Here is a 17,517-nt window from a genome sequence, read left to right as displayed (position 1 = left end):
CAAATATAGAAGGGAATCATTCTTCGCAGATCATAGGAGGGACTATAATTCACCATTACAAGTCAAATTGTGTGCTACCTTAAATCTGGGATGGCTTCAACTCTCTGCATGTATTTAGAATAAAGGCCATTGATAATACTGAATGTGAAAAAAGATACAGTGCATCTGGAAAATCCATGTGTGTCTATGTCAGAAATCAAGTATGAAGGTGTCAAGGGGAACCAGGGGAAGGGTAGAGACTAAGAATGTCAGATTGCACTTGAGTGAAGGAAAATCTCCTTCCTAACGGAGGATGTTGTAAGCCCATTGGGAAGAATTCTCCAGAATTCCCAAAAGAAAAAATTTCCTTGACTTTGTAGCCATGAGCTCTTAGAATAAGAACTGTGGTCAGCTGAACAATGGCCCACTGGAAGACATCCACATTAAATCAGTGGAACCGGTCACGGTATCTTATTTGGCAAAAGATGTGATTAAGTTCCTGATCTTGAGAGAAGCAGCTATCTGGATTATCTGGGTGGACACTAAGTGCAATCACACGTATCTTTGTAAGAGAGAGGCAGAGGGAGTTTTGAGAGAGAGAAGGCAATGCAAAGATGGAGAGATGCGGCCACAAGCCAAGGAACACCAAGAGCCCCAGAAGCTGGAAGAAGCCAGGGAGGATTCTTTCCTCGAACCTCTGGAGCACATGCAGCCGTGTCAGCACCTTGATCGCATGCTTGTGGCCTCCAGAGCTGGGAAAGAAAACATTTCCCTTGTTTAGAGCTGCCCAAGTTTTGGTCATTTGCTACCACAGCCCTAGGAAGCTGAAACAAAAACTAAAATCCACAGTCCTCGAGGACCAATTTAACAGCCTTCAATTCACACCCAGAGGAACAAATAGTCATCCTCAGCATTTTACATTAAGTAATAATAAACATCCGAGGCTTCAGAGAGTTGTTTGTCAAGAGCTAATGCATTTTTTTTCAGGTTTCGGCAATGTAATTTCCCCCCCAAGAACTATAAGTCTGGGTTTCTATTAGAAAGAAAAATGTTGAGGGTAAGGGATTTTGGATCCTGACTTGAATATGGTGTTTATGCAGCCGTCAAGTGCTCCATTATTTACTGACATTTCAAACGTAAGGACAAATGTCAGAAGATAGACACCGATATGAATTCCTTAAGGAAAAAAAAAAGTGACAGAAAGAGAAGGATCGAGGTGGAGGAAAAAAGAGATGGGGGAGGGAGAAAAAGAGAAAGAGGAAGACAGAGTTACCCATGTATCAAGGAATAGAGCTTGTATCTGTTGACAGTGCCTTATGAAGATTATACACCATAAATAACAGCTTCATCATTCCCACCCAGGAAATACAGTTCTCTTGGGGAAAGTACTGAGGGGCAGCGATAGCCATTAGTGTGCTATCAGACATGATTTACTTTTGATATTACCAAGATAGCAATACACTCTAAGCTAGGGGCTTCTTTTCCAATAACCCCAAAGTATGCGCAGAGGTCAAAACTTGAATTTTCTAAAATTAAAGTTGTTGGAGGAAAAGTTCCCACAAAAGTAGTAAAGTTCCTCTGACTTCTACAGATTTCCAAAAAGTAAAATCTAACCTTCCATTTGGGGATGGGACCAATTTCGAAATTACCATCTTGCATCTCAAATTGATTGAAGGAAATGTTGCCTCCGCAGCCCCAGAAGCTTCCTCAGGCTACCCACTAGGACCAAACACAGTGGGCTGGCAGCCAGAATAGGCTGTCGTGAGACAGTGGGAAACTTCACAATCTACTCTTCAACGATGTCAGCCATGAACATATGCAGAGGCCCATGTCCCAAAAGCTTATAAACAATTGGTATGAACCATGTATGTAAATAGCCATTGGAAGCAGGTTGAAAAGCATTCCTTGGCTTTCTTTTAAATCAACCTTTGATTCAGAATTTGTGAAAATCTATGCTCACATGGGTTTATAATGAGCATGCTGACTTGAGTAAGCAAAAAAGCAGTATTTTAGCCTCCTCATGATGATCATAAATACTGGCTCTAACATGTGAGACTTAGGTCTAATGTATACTTAGTTCTTATTCTGTCTATAATGCTGAGCTTCTATTGATTCATAATCTAGAGAAATTCACATTAAACTAATATGCAGAGAATACCTTACATAAGTTAAACACTTGGCTATGTTCCTTTGAATGTAGTATGGTCTTTAATTTAATTCTCAAAATAGCCTGGTGAATCAATTGATTCAGTACCACTGTAAATTGCAAAATATAATTTAGGGAATTGAAGTGGCAAAGCCAGGGTTTTCAATTTGGTAATTGGTACCTAATCAGTAGTTCATACAAAATGGTCCCCATCGATTCTAAATTTGAAAATAGATCTCCATGACTTAGTGAGGGCAAACATCAACTCATTCTTCCCACTATACTCGTGGCAGTGTAAGAATAACATACAGGTGTTAAATGGGGGACGTTAACTATGAACTACTACTCACCCATTTTCCTATTCTTTAAAAGGCTCCTAGAAAAGCAGGCCTCAGTGAAGCCCTCTGTGAAGACAAATATCAAAGTCCCTACCATTACCTTTATCTGTTTTGTTGTAATATTTTTTTTCGAATTATTTACTCCCCTTCCTGCAAGAGGATAATAACTTCCCTCCAGTTGCGAAATAACCTGTATTATCTTCCTGCATTAGAAATGCAATTCCCCACTCCGTTGGCCAGGCTCGGCATGGGCATTCTTTAGTCAATGACATTTGAGCAAAAGCTTGAAAAGTCAGAGGATACTGCCAACCCATTTAGTCTTTTCTTTGTCACAAAAATGGCCTGGCTCAGAGAGGAACTGCTATGTCTTCCTAGATCTTGAAGTGAGAAGGCACATGAATCCTAATTACATATGACTTGTAGATGACAGCATAAAAAGTGAGTGAGAAATAAACTATCATTGTTGCAAAATGAATGAGATTTTGAGGGTGGTTTGTTACTGCAGCAGAGCTTAGCCCAAGCTGACTATTACATCTGGGAATTGTTTTGCGTTTTTGAAAAAATTAATTCCCACTCTATCAAACGACTCTCAATCTGAAATTCTATACTCAGCCTTGCTGACACCTAAGTGTGAGGATAAAATGAAGCCATTTTTAGGCAAATATATATATATATATATATATATATATATATATGTATATGTATATTTATATGTATATATATATATATATATATATATATTCCATTGAGCAAATTCAGCAAATAATCAAAAGAAGAAGGAAACATGGGATTCAGGAAAATGGGAAATCCAATACAAAGAGAAGCAAAGGAAACTGTTATGCCCAGAATTCGTGATCCCCAAAGACCACCAGGGAGCCGAGTCCGATGCAAAAGCAAAAGAACCTTTATTCGAGCTAGCTCGAGCTCAATCCCCTACCTGCACCGACGCATCGGTGAGATACCAGGGAGAGAGAGCGAGTTTCAAAAGCACAAAGGTTTTATAGGGGTCTAGGGGCAGTTGGTGAGGTAATGGCTGTGGCCTCAGCCGATTGGCTGGGGAAGGGTCGTGGCCTCGGCCGATTGGCTGGGGAAGGGTCAGAGTCCTGTTACGCAGGTCGCTGGGCGTGTTTTGATCAGGAAGTTTGAACGGGTGAGCGGGAGGTTACTCAAGGGGAGGAGGTGAGGTCTGAGGTTTCTGTGATTTTCCCAGAAAAGGGGTCATGTCGGGGACATAGTCACTCAAGGTGGAGAACACAGAACAAGATGGAGTTGGCCGGCGTAGGCCCGCCCTTTCAGAAACTACCAGGATAATAATGAAGATGTCAAGATGACAACTGTATCTCAATCACGTAACAGCAAATAAGAAAATTCCAGGAAAGGTTTCTTCAAAAATATGAAATTGATAGAACATCTAATGTGTTGAACATGTTGGGTAGAAATTTACCACTAGGTGAGAGGTTCAAGGTTCACTTTGTAAAAAAAAAAAAAAAAAAAAAAAAAAGTTAATGTTTATTTATTTTTGGAGAGACAGAGACAGAGCATGAATGGGGGAAAGGGCAGAGAGAGAAGGAGACACAGAATCTGAAGCAGGCTCCAGGCTCTGAGCTGTCAGCACAGAGCCCCACAAGCCGTGAGATCATGACCCAAGTCAAAGTCGGACACTTAACTGACAAAGCCACCCAGGTGCCCCAAGCTTCATTTTTAATTAAACACATGCACACACACACACACACACACACACACAGGAAAATAAGCAAAAGGGAAAAAAAAAAGGAAAATAATTATGAATTCCAGGGGAGGAAAGCATGGTGTGCAGGAAAATAAAAATATTATGGTTTAGCTGTAGAGTGTGTTTGCTCAGACATAATATAAACACAGAATACTGTAACCAAAATATAATAAAAGTGTATTGGGAGATTGTGTGAAAAGGAAGACTATACTGTATGTATGTATCTCACCCAAAAGGTGAGGTAGTGGTCAAAGACTGATAATATCTAAAACTGAAAAATTAAGCAGAAATAAATGCACGTTCTTTAGAGATATATAGGTAAATTCAAGGAACATCAGTTGAAGAGTTGAAAGGTGTTGCTCTTGGGCAATTAAAAAGGGGAAAAGGTCAGAATGTTGTTTTTGTAACAAGTTTTATAGAAAAAACTAATATGGATCTTTGAACTACATGCAGGTATAATTTGATATATACAAGTGCTGATATTTATTTTATTTATTTATTTATTTATTTATTTATTTATTTATTTTAATGTTTATTTATTTTTTGAGAGACAGAGAGAGACAGAATGTGAGCGGGGAAGGGACAGAGAGAGAAAGACACAGAATCTGAAGCAGGCTCCAGGCTCTGAGCCGTCAGCACCGAGCCTGAGGAGGGCTCAAACTCACAAACCACGAGATTATGACCTGAGCCGAAGCCAGTCGCTTAACTGACTGAGCCACCCAGGTACCCCAACAAGTGCTGATTTTTAAAACAATCAATTTTCTTTTTTTTAATTAAAAATTTTAAAATATTTATTTTTGAGATACAGCATAAGCCGGGGAGGGGTAGGGAGAGGGGAACAGAGGATTTAAGCAGGCTCTTCACTGACAGCAAAAAAAACAGCCCCATGTGGGGCTCAAACCCATAAACTGCAAGATCATGACCTGAGCTGAAGTCCAGCGCTCAACCAACCGAGCCATCCAGGTGCCCCTAAAACAATCAAGTTTCAAATGAGAGGATTATAATTTGGAAGGTTCTATCAGGGAGTTCAAGAGAAAACAGACAAAATGTTTTTTTCTTTCCAAATGTGTCCCTGTCTTGTAGTATTTTTGTAAGTCTAAACAATATTTTCAGACTGGTAGGTTGCCTGCTACATTTCTGCCCTTCACACAGCTCAAGCTTCAGCGTTAAGTTCCTAAAAGTGTTATGCCATAATTTTCTCAGACAAGAGCAAAAACGTCTTCCATGAAAAACCAAAACACAAAATCAAGAACAAAAACAAACAAAAAAATCTCACAAATCAGACTGAAAATACAGCCTCTATTAGTCTCCTGAGGCTCTTTATCAAAGCATAGGATCTTGGAACCTGAGCAGATTTGGAAATTCACAACCCCTGCTGCTCCTTCTCTTTCTTTTGGACTCATTTTTTCCTCTTTGCTTCTAGTGTGTTACCAACCAGCGGGAGCTGGGATGGTAGTGCGTCCCTCCTGCCCAGATATTCTCACCAGAGCTGGGCTGCATACGGAATGACAAATTAAAAATCAGCATTCTCGAAATTAATTCTGACCACTGGAAGCAGGGTTCCCTCCGGAGTCTGCATGTGTGTATGCCAATGTGCACGGGAGCTTGCTGGAAACTGGCAGCGTTTGTAGCAAACCTTTGTGTTTATGCCTGTATCAACTTTTTACAAAACACCTATTTAAAAGCTAGTCCTTGCTTTCCAAGCTTTGCAAATCCCACAAAGAGATTATCGCTGAGATAAACAGCAGTATCTTAAATGACTCCATCTGCCAATGGATTAAACACACTCACATGCATACATACAGACTTGCCACAGCAACACATTTACATAAAATAAGAAAACCTCTTCTTCTAGAGACCTATAGCCTCAAAGCCCTAAAATAATGTTCCATGGAAAAAAACACAAAGTTTTATAAAGATGCTTTGAACAACTTTTCTTTTTTTAAAATTTTTGCAAAAGACCTTACTTCTCAGTTCCAAAAAAAAAAGCGGGGGGGGGGGGCGGGCAGCTTCTGGGTGGCTCAGTTAAGCTTCCGACTTTGGCTCAGGTCATGATCTCATGGCTCCTGAGCTTGAGCCCCACGTCAGGCTCTGTGCTGACAGCTCAGAGCCTGGAGCCTGCTTTGGATTTTGTGTCTCCCTCTCTGTCTCTGCTCCTCCCCCGCTGGTGCTCTCTCTCTCTCTCTCTCTCAGAAATGAATAAATTTAAAAAAAATTAATTTAAAGAAAGGCAAAATTACTAGGAACAAGGTTTTTCTCAGGCACTCCTATGAAAGTCCGTATGCTGAAATGGTAAATCGCTATTATAATTCCCTTTATGAAAGTGACTCCATCTGAAAAGTAAGTGTTCTGTTGTTAATCTTTCATTTCTGACACTTCTCTGAAAGAAGAGCCAACATAAAAACAAAAAACAAAAAAAACAAACAAAAAAAAAACACAAAAAACTCTGCAACTCGGACCCCTGGGTGGCTCAGTCAGGTAAGTATCTGACTTCAGCTCAGGTCATGATCTCATAGTTCATGGGTTTGAGCCCTGCGTCGGGCTCTGTGATGACAGCTCAGAGCCTGGAGCCTGCTTTGGATTCTCTGTCTCCCTCTCTCTCTGCCCCTCCCCTGCTCACATTCTGTCTTTAAAAAGTAAATAAACATTAAAAAAAAATTTAAAAATTCTGTAATTAGATTTTTTTAAGTTTATTTATTTATTTATTTATTTTGAAAGAGGGAGTACGCACAGAGGAGGAGCAGAGGGAGAGAGGGAAAGAGAGAATCACAAACGGGCTCCGTGCTGACAGCTGGAACCCACAAACAGTGAGATCATGACCTCAGCTGAAATCAAGAGTCCGCTGCCCGCAGCTGAGCCACCCAGGCACCTCTGCCATTAGATTTTACAGACACATGGGATTACAATTTTTGAGCTGGTGGGAAGCATTGGGATAATTCAGAAGCTCTTCATGGAGGAGATGAGAATCCAGGTCTGAGAAGGGCAGGTCCTGCTGCTGCCAGCTTCCTGGCTTCTAGTGAGTTCACTTGGCTGACAGTGGGATACACTGTCCAGAGCCCAGAGAGAGGCCACTTGACAGGAGGGTGGAAAGTGCCAGACAGTGGAATAGTCTGCAGTTTTGAGAGCAAACTTTGTTTTTTTCCTGGTGCACAGAAGAACTCTGCCTTGTCTTTCCAGGTTAAAAAAAAAACAGTGTATCACCAAAGAGCACATTATGTCTAGAAAGCAATCTTCAAACTTTCCTTGAAGAGCGAGCTAAGCTTATGTCCATATTTGCCTTACCTGGAAAGGCACAGATTACAAGATGTTTGTTGCATATTCAGTGAGATGGGTGAGAGGGAAATTTGAAAGTACACCTGCGTTGAATCGGAGATCTTTGTATACCCAAGGGTCCCTCAGGTGCGGCTCTTCTAAGGTAACTTTTTCCTAGCATAAATTGAAGGAAATGAAAAGGAAGTTTACACCCAGAGACCATTTTTCTGGTCTTCAGGGTCTTTCTGCCAACGTTTGTGCCCTTTTTTCTTACCCATTTTATCTAGCGCAATATGAAACAAGTATAAGAATTTTAAATGCGCAAATGTCTTTACAAGTGAGCCAAATAATCTTGGAGCACAGGCTATGTTTTCAGTAGGGAGGATACAGGTACACATTCTAACATTAATCCTTTAAACCTGTATGAATGTAATCGATCAATCTCTTCCAATTCTTTCCTTTTTGACTCCATTTTCAAATCTCAAATCTCATCTCATCAGCACTTTATTTGCAAATACTATATTTGCTTCTGAGTAACCTAAATAATGCAGCATATATATGTCCAGAAAGCATAGCCCATGGCGGAATTGATGTAAATCAAGCGAATCCAGGCGGAGGCCACCTTCGATGATTCCCTGGGGGCTGGAGCTAGTTCCACATAGGGCCAAACTTCAATGCTATTTATAAGAACATAATGGAGAGTGTATCGTCTCAAAACCACAGAGCCAAAAGACAAATTCTAGAAAAACCAGGCTATGTCAAGATGGGGGGAAAAAAAACCTGATAGATTCGCTTCTCTTCTGAGCCAGCTGGTCTCCCTGGAGAACTAATGACCAACAACATGGACTTCGGGTGCATTCTCTATTCTTCTCTTGCTCAGTCCCTCAAAGGAGATCCTTGGCACCATCGTCAATGCTTGTCACCTCATTTATCAAGGTAACATTCTGTGGACAAAGAGAGTATTGGGTATAGAAAGCAATCTCCAAACTTCGCCCAAAGAGAGAGCCAAAATTATACCTACCTTTTCTTCCACTTGAAACTTTCTTCTTTTCTCTGTTCCTTTATTTCCTGAAGAAGCACACTCCTTCTGTCCTGTAGTCTCACACCACTCTTCCACTTTAGACGAAAACCAATTTTTTATGTCAACCACTAAGCCCAGTGATTTTAGAACTCTGCACATGGTAACCATAGGAATTACGCTCCCCTGTCCTGGCACACAGCTCTCTGTTTCTCCCTCATCAGTTGAACCTCCAATCAAGGCCAGTAGTCTGCAAAGAGATTACTCACACATGCACAAGAACCGCTTCTACAAGGTGGTTCAGTGCCCTTTTTCTTTAGCAATTCAAGTGTATCTATTATTTTCCCCCCTCGGGAGAAGCATCCTGTCTTCCAGCTTCCCATCAATGATGACATCCCCCTGCAGCCACTATGGAGTTGCAAGACATGTCCTCATTGCCAGGTAATTATTTCCTCTAAAGATAGTGTAATCATTAACATCTTCCTAAATCTAATTACAGATCAGTTCCTAGGTAATCTATTACATTGGACATATACTCAAATTCGCAATGATTTCCCATCTTAGTATACTTTTCTCCTAATATTTTTTAACATGACAAGTGACATGGTCCCATTCACATTTATTTCAAACGTGTTAGGCATTCTATCGAGATAAGTGGGCAGATAGATAGATAGATAGAGAAACAAAAGTCCATTCATCCTCTCCCCTGAACTGCAACCCTTAGGATATTCCTAACTTTATGTTTCCACCACTAAGTCCCCTGCTTCCTTGGACAGTTAATAACAGAGAAAGGTAGGCATTGAGTTCCTAATGAGTCAGAGATGAGTTTTATTTAAAACTCCAATTCATGCCTTTGTATTTTTTGGTCTTTTGAATAAAAATAGGTAGCCTAATTTGCACATTCTTTCAGTGCTTTCCATGTATCTCTGCTCTTCCTTGGCATTCTGCTGAATATGCACCTCCGAAAGAATTCAAGGCTTCCTTGGCATGATTTTGATGAATAGGAACCTATGAGGCTTAATAAGAGGCACCAAAATGGACAGGCACCTAAGGGGAAAAACAGGTCTGTGTTGATGGATGTCTTTCCCAGGGGAGCGGGGCACTGCTGAGATGCCGCTTTTCCAGCAAGTGGTAAAACGGAAAGATAATTCAAGGCAACACATGCAAAGGCAGGATGTGCAATGTTTTTTCTCAGCAGCAGCGAGTGTGTGGAAAGAATCAGATAAGCAGCTGCTTCGCAGGGTGCCAAAGGGACAGACAGCAGAGAAGAAATGTGCCAGCCCAGAAAGGACGGCTTGGAATGGAAACAAGAAAATTACCGTTATCACATCAAGTGATGTTCCAAGGTGAGCTTTATCTACGCATTTATTATTGTACTAAACTCCCACCAGGACATTAGGTTTTGGTGTTTCAGTTTATTTTTTTAATACAAAAAAAAAAAAATCAGGGCTTTCTAATCTTTATGTTCAGAGAAAACCAAAAGGTATCATAGCAACTCTTTTCTTATGAAATTAAAAGAGACCCCCCACAGAAGATGATGTCTTAACAACATCAGCTGGGTTCATTGGTTGGGGGGTGCTGTTGCTGTCTGTAGTCGATCTATCCACTGAGTTTTTCCCCCCTTGGACCTGTTGGGCTAACTCTTTTTGGAAGATAGAAACACAACTTTTTTGGAAGGGATACTTGGTTTTTGTCCACCCCATTCTGCCAATTTCTTTTTCTTTCGTTGTTCTCTCTGACAGATTGGAAACTTCCTAAATTTATGTGGGTTTGAGTTTCATGGGTTGTGTATTAAACGTGTCTTTTTATTCTGCTGCTTTGACATCCGGGACCTTGCCTGACCCTGGAGGGACTGTGTCTCCCAGCGCTAGCCAGTTCCCGGAGATAGTAAATGACTTCCTGTGAGCCCACCGTTTCTGTAAAAACGAATCAACCCAGAGTTCGCATCCCCAAAGACCTCCTCTATCAGACACTCCCCTCAGGGCTACTATTCACCTGCCTTCACACCCCCAACCCACCTCCCACCCCCACCCCCAGGGCCAGGTACCACACAACCAGGCTCCTATGATCCAGAGCCTGCTGAAAGTATCCAGCCTGGTCAAACTCAAGCCTACCACACCCATTCCCTTCCTACAGAAATGATAATAAAGGCTCTTGCCCATAGTTTCTCCTCACTCCCACTGCCTCTTGACATATCTGAATAATAATAAAACCTGTATTTAAAATTTTTTTTTTAACGTTTATTTATTTTTGAGACAGAGAGAAACAGCATGAACGGGGGAGGGTCAGAGAGAGCGGGAGACACAGAATCGGAAGCAGGCTCCAGGCTCTGAGCCATCAGCCCAGAGCCCAACGCGGGGCTCGAACCCACGGACCGCGAGATCATGACCTGAGTCGAAGTCAGCCACTTAACCGACTGAGCCACCCAGGCGCCCCTAAAACCTATATTTTAAAACAGGCTGTTGTAGACTTCTTTTCATTTCGTATTTGTCCTAAGTGACAATGAAAAGGAGAAGGGTCTTTGTTAGTTACAGGTAGCCTTCTTCACCTCTCTACATAAAAGAAACTCTTCCAACGGAACTTACTTTCCAAAACCCCATTCGAAGAGCGAACTTGCATCTACTATGTAGAATCTCCTGAAGAAATAAAATACTGGTGAGCCACCCCTCTCCCTTGCCCAGTTTTCCCTTCATCTTCATCTGCAATCCTACAAATAGGAAAAAAATAAGAGAGCACAGGATGCCAGAAGAAAAGCTACTTTGGAAGGCTAGTTAGGGTATGTTAGAGGCAAGCACATTCTAAAAAGCAACCAATGTAACTGTACCTATAGTTGCTTCATCCAGGGGAGCAACATCTCTTATAAAACCCACGCATTATGTATGCATGAAGAACAAAGAATATGCTGTCTACAGGAATTACTTCTACACATCACCTTTCCACCCTCCCTCACCCCACCCCTTTAGAACAGTGTCTACAGGGGCGTCTGGGTGGCTCAGTCAGTTAAGTGTCTGAGTTTGGTTCAGGTCATGATCTCACGGTTCATGAGTTCAAGCCCCATGTTGGGCTCTGTGCTGACAGCTCAGAGCCTGGAGCCTGTTTTGGATTCTGTGTCTCCCTCTCTCTCTCTGCCCCTCCCCTGCTCACACTCTGCCTCTCTCTCTCCAAAATAAATAAACATAAAAAAATTAAAAAAGCACAACAGTGTCTACATACCAGATGTGAAGCTTGTCCAGTTACCATGGGAACCAGAGATTTGGTAGGTGTGCATACATGGATGGTAAATTTTAATCACTTTCACAGGAGGAAGCATATATCGATAGAGTCGTTTGCCTAAAGAAGAGTACTACTTTAAACTTGAAACAACACCACAATAGATCAAATTCGTACTTTAGGCTCTTGAATTTTTTTATCTATTACTTTTACTTGTACTGAGTAATTTTATAAAACCACATTCTAGATTTTATGGATTCAAATTAGAAAGGAATATGGTCCCTGACCCCAAAGGGCTCATGGCTCTTGAGGTCTGTGTATGTCTACTTTCGCTCATAGTTATGAGTACAGTCACCCTGTTATGAGAAATATCAATAGGTCAGGATAGAACAGTGCTGAGGGTCTCCACAAAAGGATTTAGAGGATGATTCAGAGAAATTGGATTCTAAAAAGTAAGGGGAGGTTGTTATTAGAGGGGAGGAAAATTTTTCCCTCTACCTTACTGAGTTCTTTTGGCTGGTCTACTAATCAAATTGATGTAAGACAGATTAACAGCAGAAAAACAAGTCTAATTATGTAAATATAGGAGCTCCCTAAAAAATATGAGACCCGGGGACAAATTGGTAAGTTGAGGCTTACATGCCATCCTATGTTAAGGAATTGGGAAGGGGCCTGGGGCTTCAAAGAGGAGGAGGCTAATTCACAGGACAATGAAAAGAAGCAAATGTGTGGTAATTCGATGTTTGCCCTGCCAAATGGGTGGGTCTTCAGATAGAAATTTATCTCTGGTAGGAGTTCTCTTTCTGGGCCAGGCCCACTATCTAAATTATTTTTAGATAGTTAAGAGAGAGGTAAAGTGTTTGTAGAGTCTTCTCAGTCTTGACTGCCTTCAACTCAAAATAATCCATGTGCCGAAGTGGCATATATAGGGGTCAGATATTTTGCTCCCCATCATTACGGACCCAATTGCGTCTTCTTGCATCCCTGGATTAGTGTCTTTAAGGAGGTAATTAACTGAAGTCAAAAGAGTGATACTGTAATCTAATAAGACTGGTGTCCTTATAAGAAGAGGAGGGAACACCATGAGCGCATATGTACAGAGGAAAAACCGTGTAAGGATACAGTAAAAAGGCAGCCACCTGTAAACCAAGGAGAGACAGATATCTTAGAAACCAGTGCTGCTGGCACCGGTTCTTGGACTTCCAGCCTCCAGAACTGTAAGAACATTAACTTATGTTGTTTAAGGCACCCAAGCCGTGCTGTTTTGTTTTGGTAGCCCTCACAGACTAATACAGATGCTAATAGGCAAGGATAGAAATGTAGCCTTAGAGGATGTGGTGCATATACCTTACGGAAGGAACAGCATTTCAAAGCCATTCAAGAGCCTGTGATTTCAGCGTCTGTTGAGAGGTTCAGTAAGGCAGGAGCTCAAGGGAACTGGAAAAAACTGTAAATGAAAAAAAAAAAAAAAAGACTGTTGAAATGCTTTGGAAATGTCCTTGAACCTGAAATAAGCAATTTGCAACTAACTGTGTCTCTAATACAGAAATGTTGAGTAGCAGAATGGAATGATTGTATTTTAATGGTTTCTTTTGGTGGATATGGTGATGATACAATGGGCAGCAAGATAGAATGCAATGGAAAGAGGGAGACTAGGAGATTGGAAGTATGTACAATAAATCAGGTGAGGGATGATGGAGGGAAAAATGAGGCTGGAGGAGTGGAGGAGAGAGATAAATTTACACTTGATACTAGACTTTGAACTTGAGAATCATAAGTCACTCTAATTCTTCCTCTGGAGGTCATTTTATTTTTCTCCTCTGACTATCATGAAGGTCATATATTTGTCCTTCTGTTTAGTCAATCATGATATTTAGGTAAAGTTTTCTTGTTTCTACTCCTCATGATCTTTAAGTTCTCTGAACCTGAGGATTAGAAATTTTAATCAGTTCTTAAATATTCCAGCCTTTCTCTCTTGGTCTCCCATTGTTTCTCTCTCCTCCTTCTTGAGTTCAATTAAACATATAATAGATCTTTCTACATCTTTCACAGCTCTTAATCTCTCTCTCTGTCTCTCTCTCTTTCTTTCTTTCTCTCTCTCTCTCTCTATATATATATATATATATATATATAAATGTCTTTTATATATATTTTAATCTCTTTATATATCTATATATATCTTTGCTCGTGTTTTCTATATTTCAGTCTTGAGAATTTCTTCAAAACTATTATCCAGTTCCCTAATTTTCTCTTTTGGAGTATCTAATCTCCTGTTTAGCCCTTTTATTGAGGTTTTAATGTCAATTATATATTTGCTTTGTAAAAGTTTTACTTATTTTTTTGAAATCTACTTAATTTTATGGTCGATTGTTTTTTATTCATATTTTTAAATCCACTCTTTTATGTTTTTAAATATTTTATATACACTTAGTTTATATACTCTACTTATTAAGCTCAATATTTCGAGTCCCTATTTTTTTTTAAATTTTTGATCATGGTGGTGGTGGTGGTGGTGGTATGCGTATATATTCTAGTCCTTTTATAAGGAAAGGGTTGTTTATATTTTTGTTTTTGTTTTTGTTTTTGTTTTAGCAGAAGGGTTGTTCAGCATGGTATCATGCTAGCAGATAAAGAAACTGAATAAGACACAATTTCTAAGCATTTCTGAGGTCGAATTTATGGGTTTTGGGAACAAAATAAATGTGGGTTTTAGAAGGAATAAAAGAATCGGAATTACTCCAAGTTTTTAACCTGATATGTTAAGTAGTTGACATGAATTAAGATGTAAAAATTAATTTAGCGGGATAGAGAGCCCAGTCTTGATATGCAAATGTCCAACTGACAGCTGAAATTAGGGTTTTACTTTAGAATGGAAGTTAGAAATGTGACCATAGATTTAATGGTAAACAAGATACAGTCGATAGTTGTGTTAATCTAAGTTCCCAGTATCAGCCAGGGAACCATTTAAAACAGGTGGAACAGGGATGAAGGCACAGAGAAGCAAGGGCCAGAAGTATCAGATAACAGACAGCAGAAGAATCAAAGGAGATGCAGGAGTCGGTAGGAGTCCAGATCCCAAAGGAGGACCAAACTTAAATGAAGGAAACATTCAAAGCAATCAAAAGCTATAGAAATCTCAAGTAGAATTAGAACCAAATACTTACCATTGAATTTCGGCATCAATTTTATTTTTCTGTGTTCAAGGAGTTTGACAATCAAAAACTGAAGAAAGAGAGTGATAATTTTTTTAAAAAATGTCTATTTTATTTTGAGAGAGAAAGGGTGTGAGCAGTGAAAGGGGCAGAGAGAGAGGAGTGAGAGAATCCCAAGCAGGTTCTGCACTGTCAGCACAGAGCCCAACATGGGGCTCGATCTCATGAATTGTGAGATCATGATCTGAACCATAATCAAGAGTCAGACGTTTAACTGACTGAGACACCCAGGGACCCCAAGAGAGTGATAATTTTTAAGGAAGATAGAGCCCAGGGAAGATTTTCATAGTTGTTAATTTATTATTATTATTATATTTTCAGTTTCTTTGGAGATTGCCCACATTCATAAGCAGAGAGAATTGGGCCAGTAAAGAAGCAAAGATGGGAGATTCCTGGGAAAGAGGGTAAGTAGAGCCAAGTGTGGGAGACTTTGTGGAAGATACAATGGAAGGAGCCATTGGACTACAGAGAAGCAGGGCACTTGTTGCTGGGAAACATGAGGGAAAGGAGGAAAAGAAGGGCTCTTGAGTTGATTTCGTTGTGGATTGTTAGAAAAGCTGTCACCTTCTTGGTGACATGAGTTCCCCTCTGCGCAGGAAGTTACTGCTAGAAGAAAGAATGGTGGAAATAGACAGGAAATTTAAGAAGAGGAGGGGAAAATGGGAATAGCCTTGTGATCAGGCAGAAGAGGATTGACCTGAAAGAAGGAAAACAATCACTGAGTTGTGCCACGTGGTTCTCACACCTTTTAGCACGCATCCAGTCACCCGAAGAACTTGGCAAAACAGTTTGCTGGAAACTGCCGTAAAGATTCTAACGCAGTAGGCCCCAAACGGGGTCTGAGAATGTGTACTTCTAAAATGCTCCCAGTTGATACTGATGCTGATGGACTAAGAATCACATTTTGAGAACCACTGTTATTTAAAAAAAAGAAAGGAGGGGTGAAAAGAGACTGTTTCTAACACAGAAAATGTCACTGCGGTTTTGTAAACTATGTGGTTTGCTCCGACTTACGAGGCAAAACTCTATGATATTTACGTTTTATTGAATGCATTTTCAGAATCCGTTGTCTATGTTTGGGCTCTCTCCTTGGCCCAGAGTGCCCTTTCCTTTGTAACCCAATATGATTCTACACATCCTTTTTAGCACCTGCTCAAGTGCCATCTTTCCAGGACATAGTGTTTCTGCATCTGTCTTTGCCATTATCTGAGCCCTGCTTTTTGCACCTACATGACTTGTTTGCACCCAGACGCCATTCTGCCTAGTATTTTTGTTGTCCAGATTCCTGGTTCTCCACACCGCTAAACCATAAGCTGCCTGGGGACAGAGATTGTCCTACCACCTTCCCCCCTTCCCCTGCAATATTAAGTGCTATGTTTGGCATAGAAAGTTTCTCAATATTATCCCTGGGAGCGAATAATAAGCTTGCTATCCTATTAGGCTGCTTCATAGGCTTTGAAATAGCCAACACAACAGGCAGGAGGGACATTAATTCAGAGAACATCAGAACAAACTTTTGCTTTAAATGATTTGCCTTCTTCCCCTTGACAGCAGCTCTTATTAAAATAACATTAGCTAAAAATATTTCTATGCCGAAAATAATTATGATAATGTTTCTCCGCATTTATATGGTTCTTTTTATTCTCAAAATTCATAGTACACAGGCCTCAGCTCAGGAGGAAAAGAAAGCACTGAACTGGACTTGAACTTCTCATTTCCTTCACTGAGCAACCTCTTTATGTCCTAACTCATCCCTAAGGCATTAGTATTGCTGATGTCTGAGTCCCGGTTTCTGTGTTTGACGTCCTCACCCAACCTACTCGGGCATGAATTCAAAAGAGAAATTTCAATTAGTTCCCCTCAAAGGATTAAATTCTGTTGTCCCTCACTGAATGCTCTCATCTTTAACAGGTAATTAAGGTCCTAATGGGCTCATACAGTTTTTCAGTCTGTTCCAACCAATTACGGTACTGAAGAAAAAGCCAAAAAAAAAAAAAAAAAAAAAAAAAGGAAAATGGGAAGCAGGAAGAGGGTGCTTACAGGAATGCTGTAAGCCTTTTTCAAGGTGAAAGTTTCTATTTGTTTAGATGCTTGCCTGGGAGGTCTCAGGCTTTATACCCTGGGTGTGCTTTACCCAAGAGGACTCTCCAACCTCCTTACCATCAGTCTTGTTTCTGTTTCCGGACTCCAGCAGGATGTATAGTGTGCACTGTGGCACACACACATCTATGCCTTTCACAACTGTGATAAAAGAAATAATATATCTGGTCTCTGTCCTCAGATCCTGGCAAAACCCCTTAGAATTTCCAGAATGATTGGAGTGTCTTTCTTATGCCAATGGTGTCTTTCTTATGCCAATGGTGACTTACGCCAATGGCTGGACAGCCCTACGTCTAAGGAGGAAAGGGGGATAGAAATTGAGTTCAATCATGTAATCAATGACTTAATTGATCTCGCTTGCAAAATGGAACCCCCGCCCCCCCCCCCCCCAAAAAAAATCTTTGGACACCAGAACTCAAAGGAGCTTCTTGGTTGGTGAACACACCGATGTGTTGGGAGGGTGATATTCTTTGATTCCACAGGGAGAGGATATGGGAGGTAAAGATTCCAATTCCAATTCCAATGTGTGTGGG

The 17,517-nt window shown here is 40.6% G+C and overlaps 1 long non-coding RNA gene across 1 annotated transcript; it reads right to left on the bottom strand.

The window, feature by feature from the left end:
* Positions 1 to 7,998: 7,998 nt before the first annotated feature.
* On the bottom strand, positions 7,999 to 13,106 carry LOC122237906. The gene is made up of 3 exons (XR_006216655.1): positions 13,020 to 13,106; positions 11,676 to 11,792; positions 7,999 to 8,388 (listed from the first exon to the last, which is right to left on the bottom strand). It is a non-coding gene; the product is annotated as an uncharacterized LOC122237906 (long non-coding RNA).
* Positions 13,107 to 17,517: the final 4,411 nt, after the last annotated feature.

This window comes from Panthera tigris, chromosome B1, assembly GCF_018350195.1.
Source record: "Panthera tigris isolate Pti1 chromosome B1, P.tigris_Pti1_mat1.1, whole genome shotgun sequence".
NCBI classification, from domain to species: domain Eukaryota; kingdom Metazoa; phylum Chordata; class Mammalia; order Carnivora; family Felidae; genus Panthera; species Panthera tigris.
This window is presented reverse-complemented; position numbering and strand designations above follow the sequence as displayed.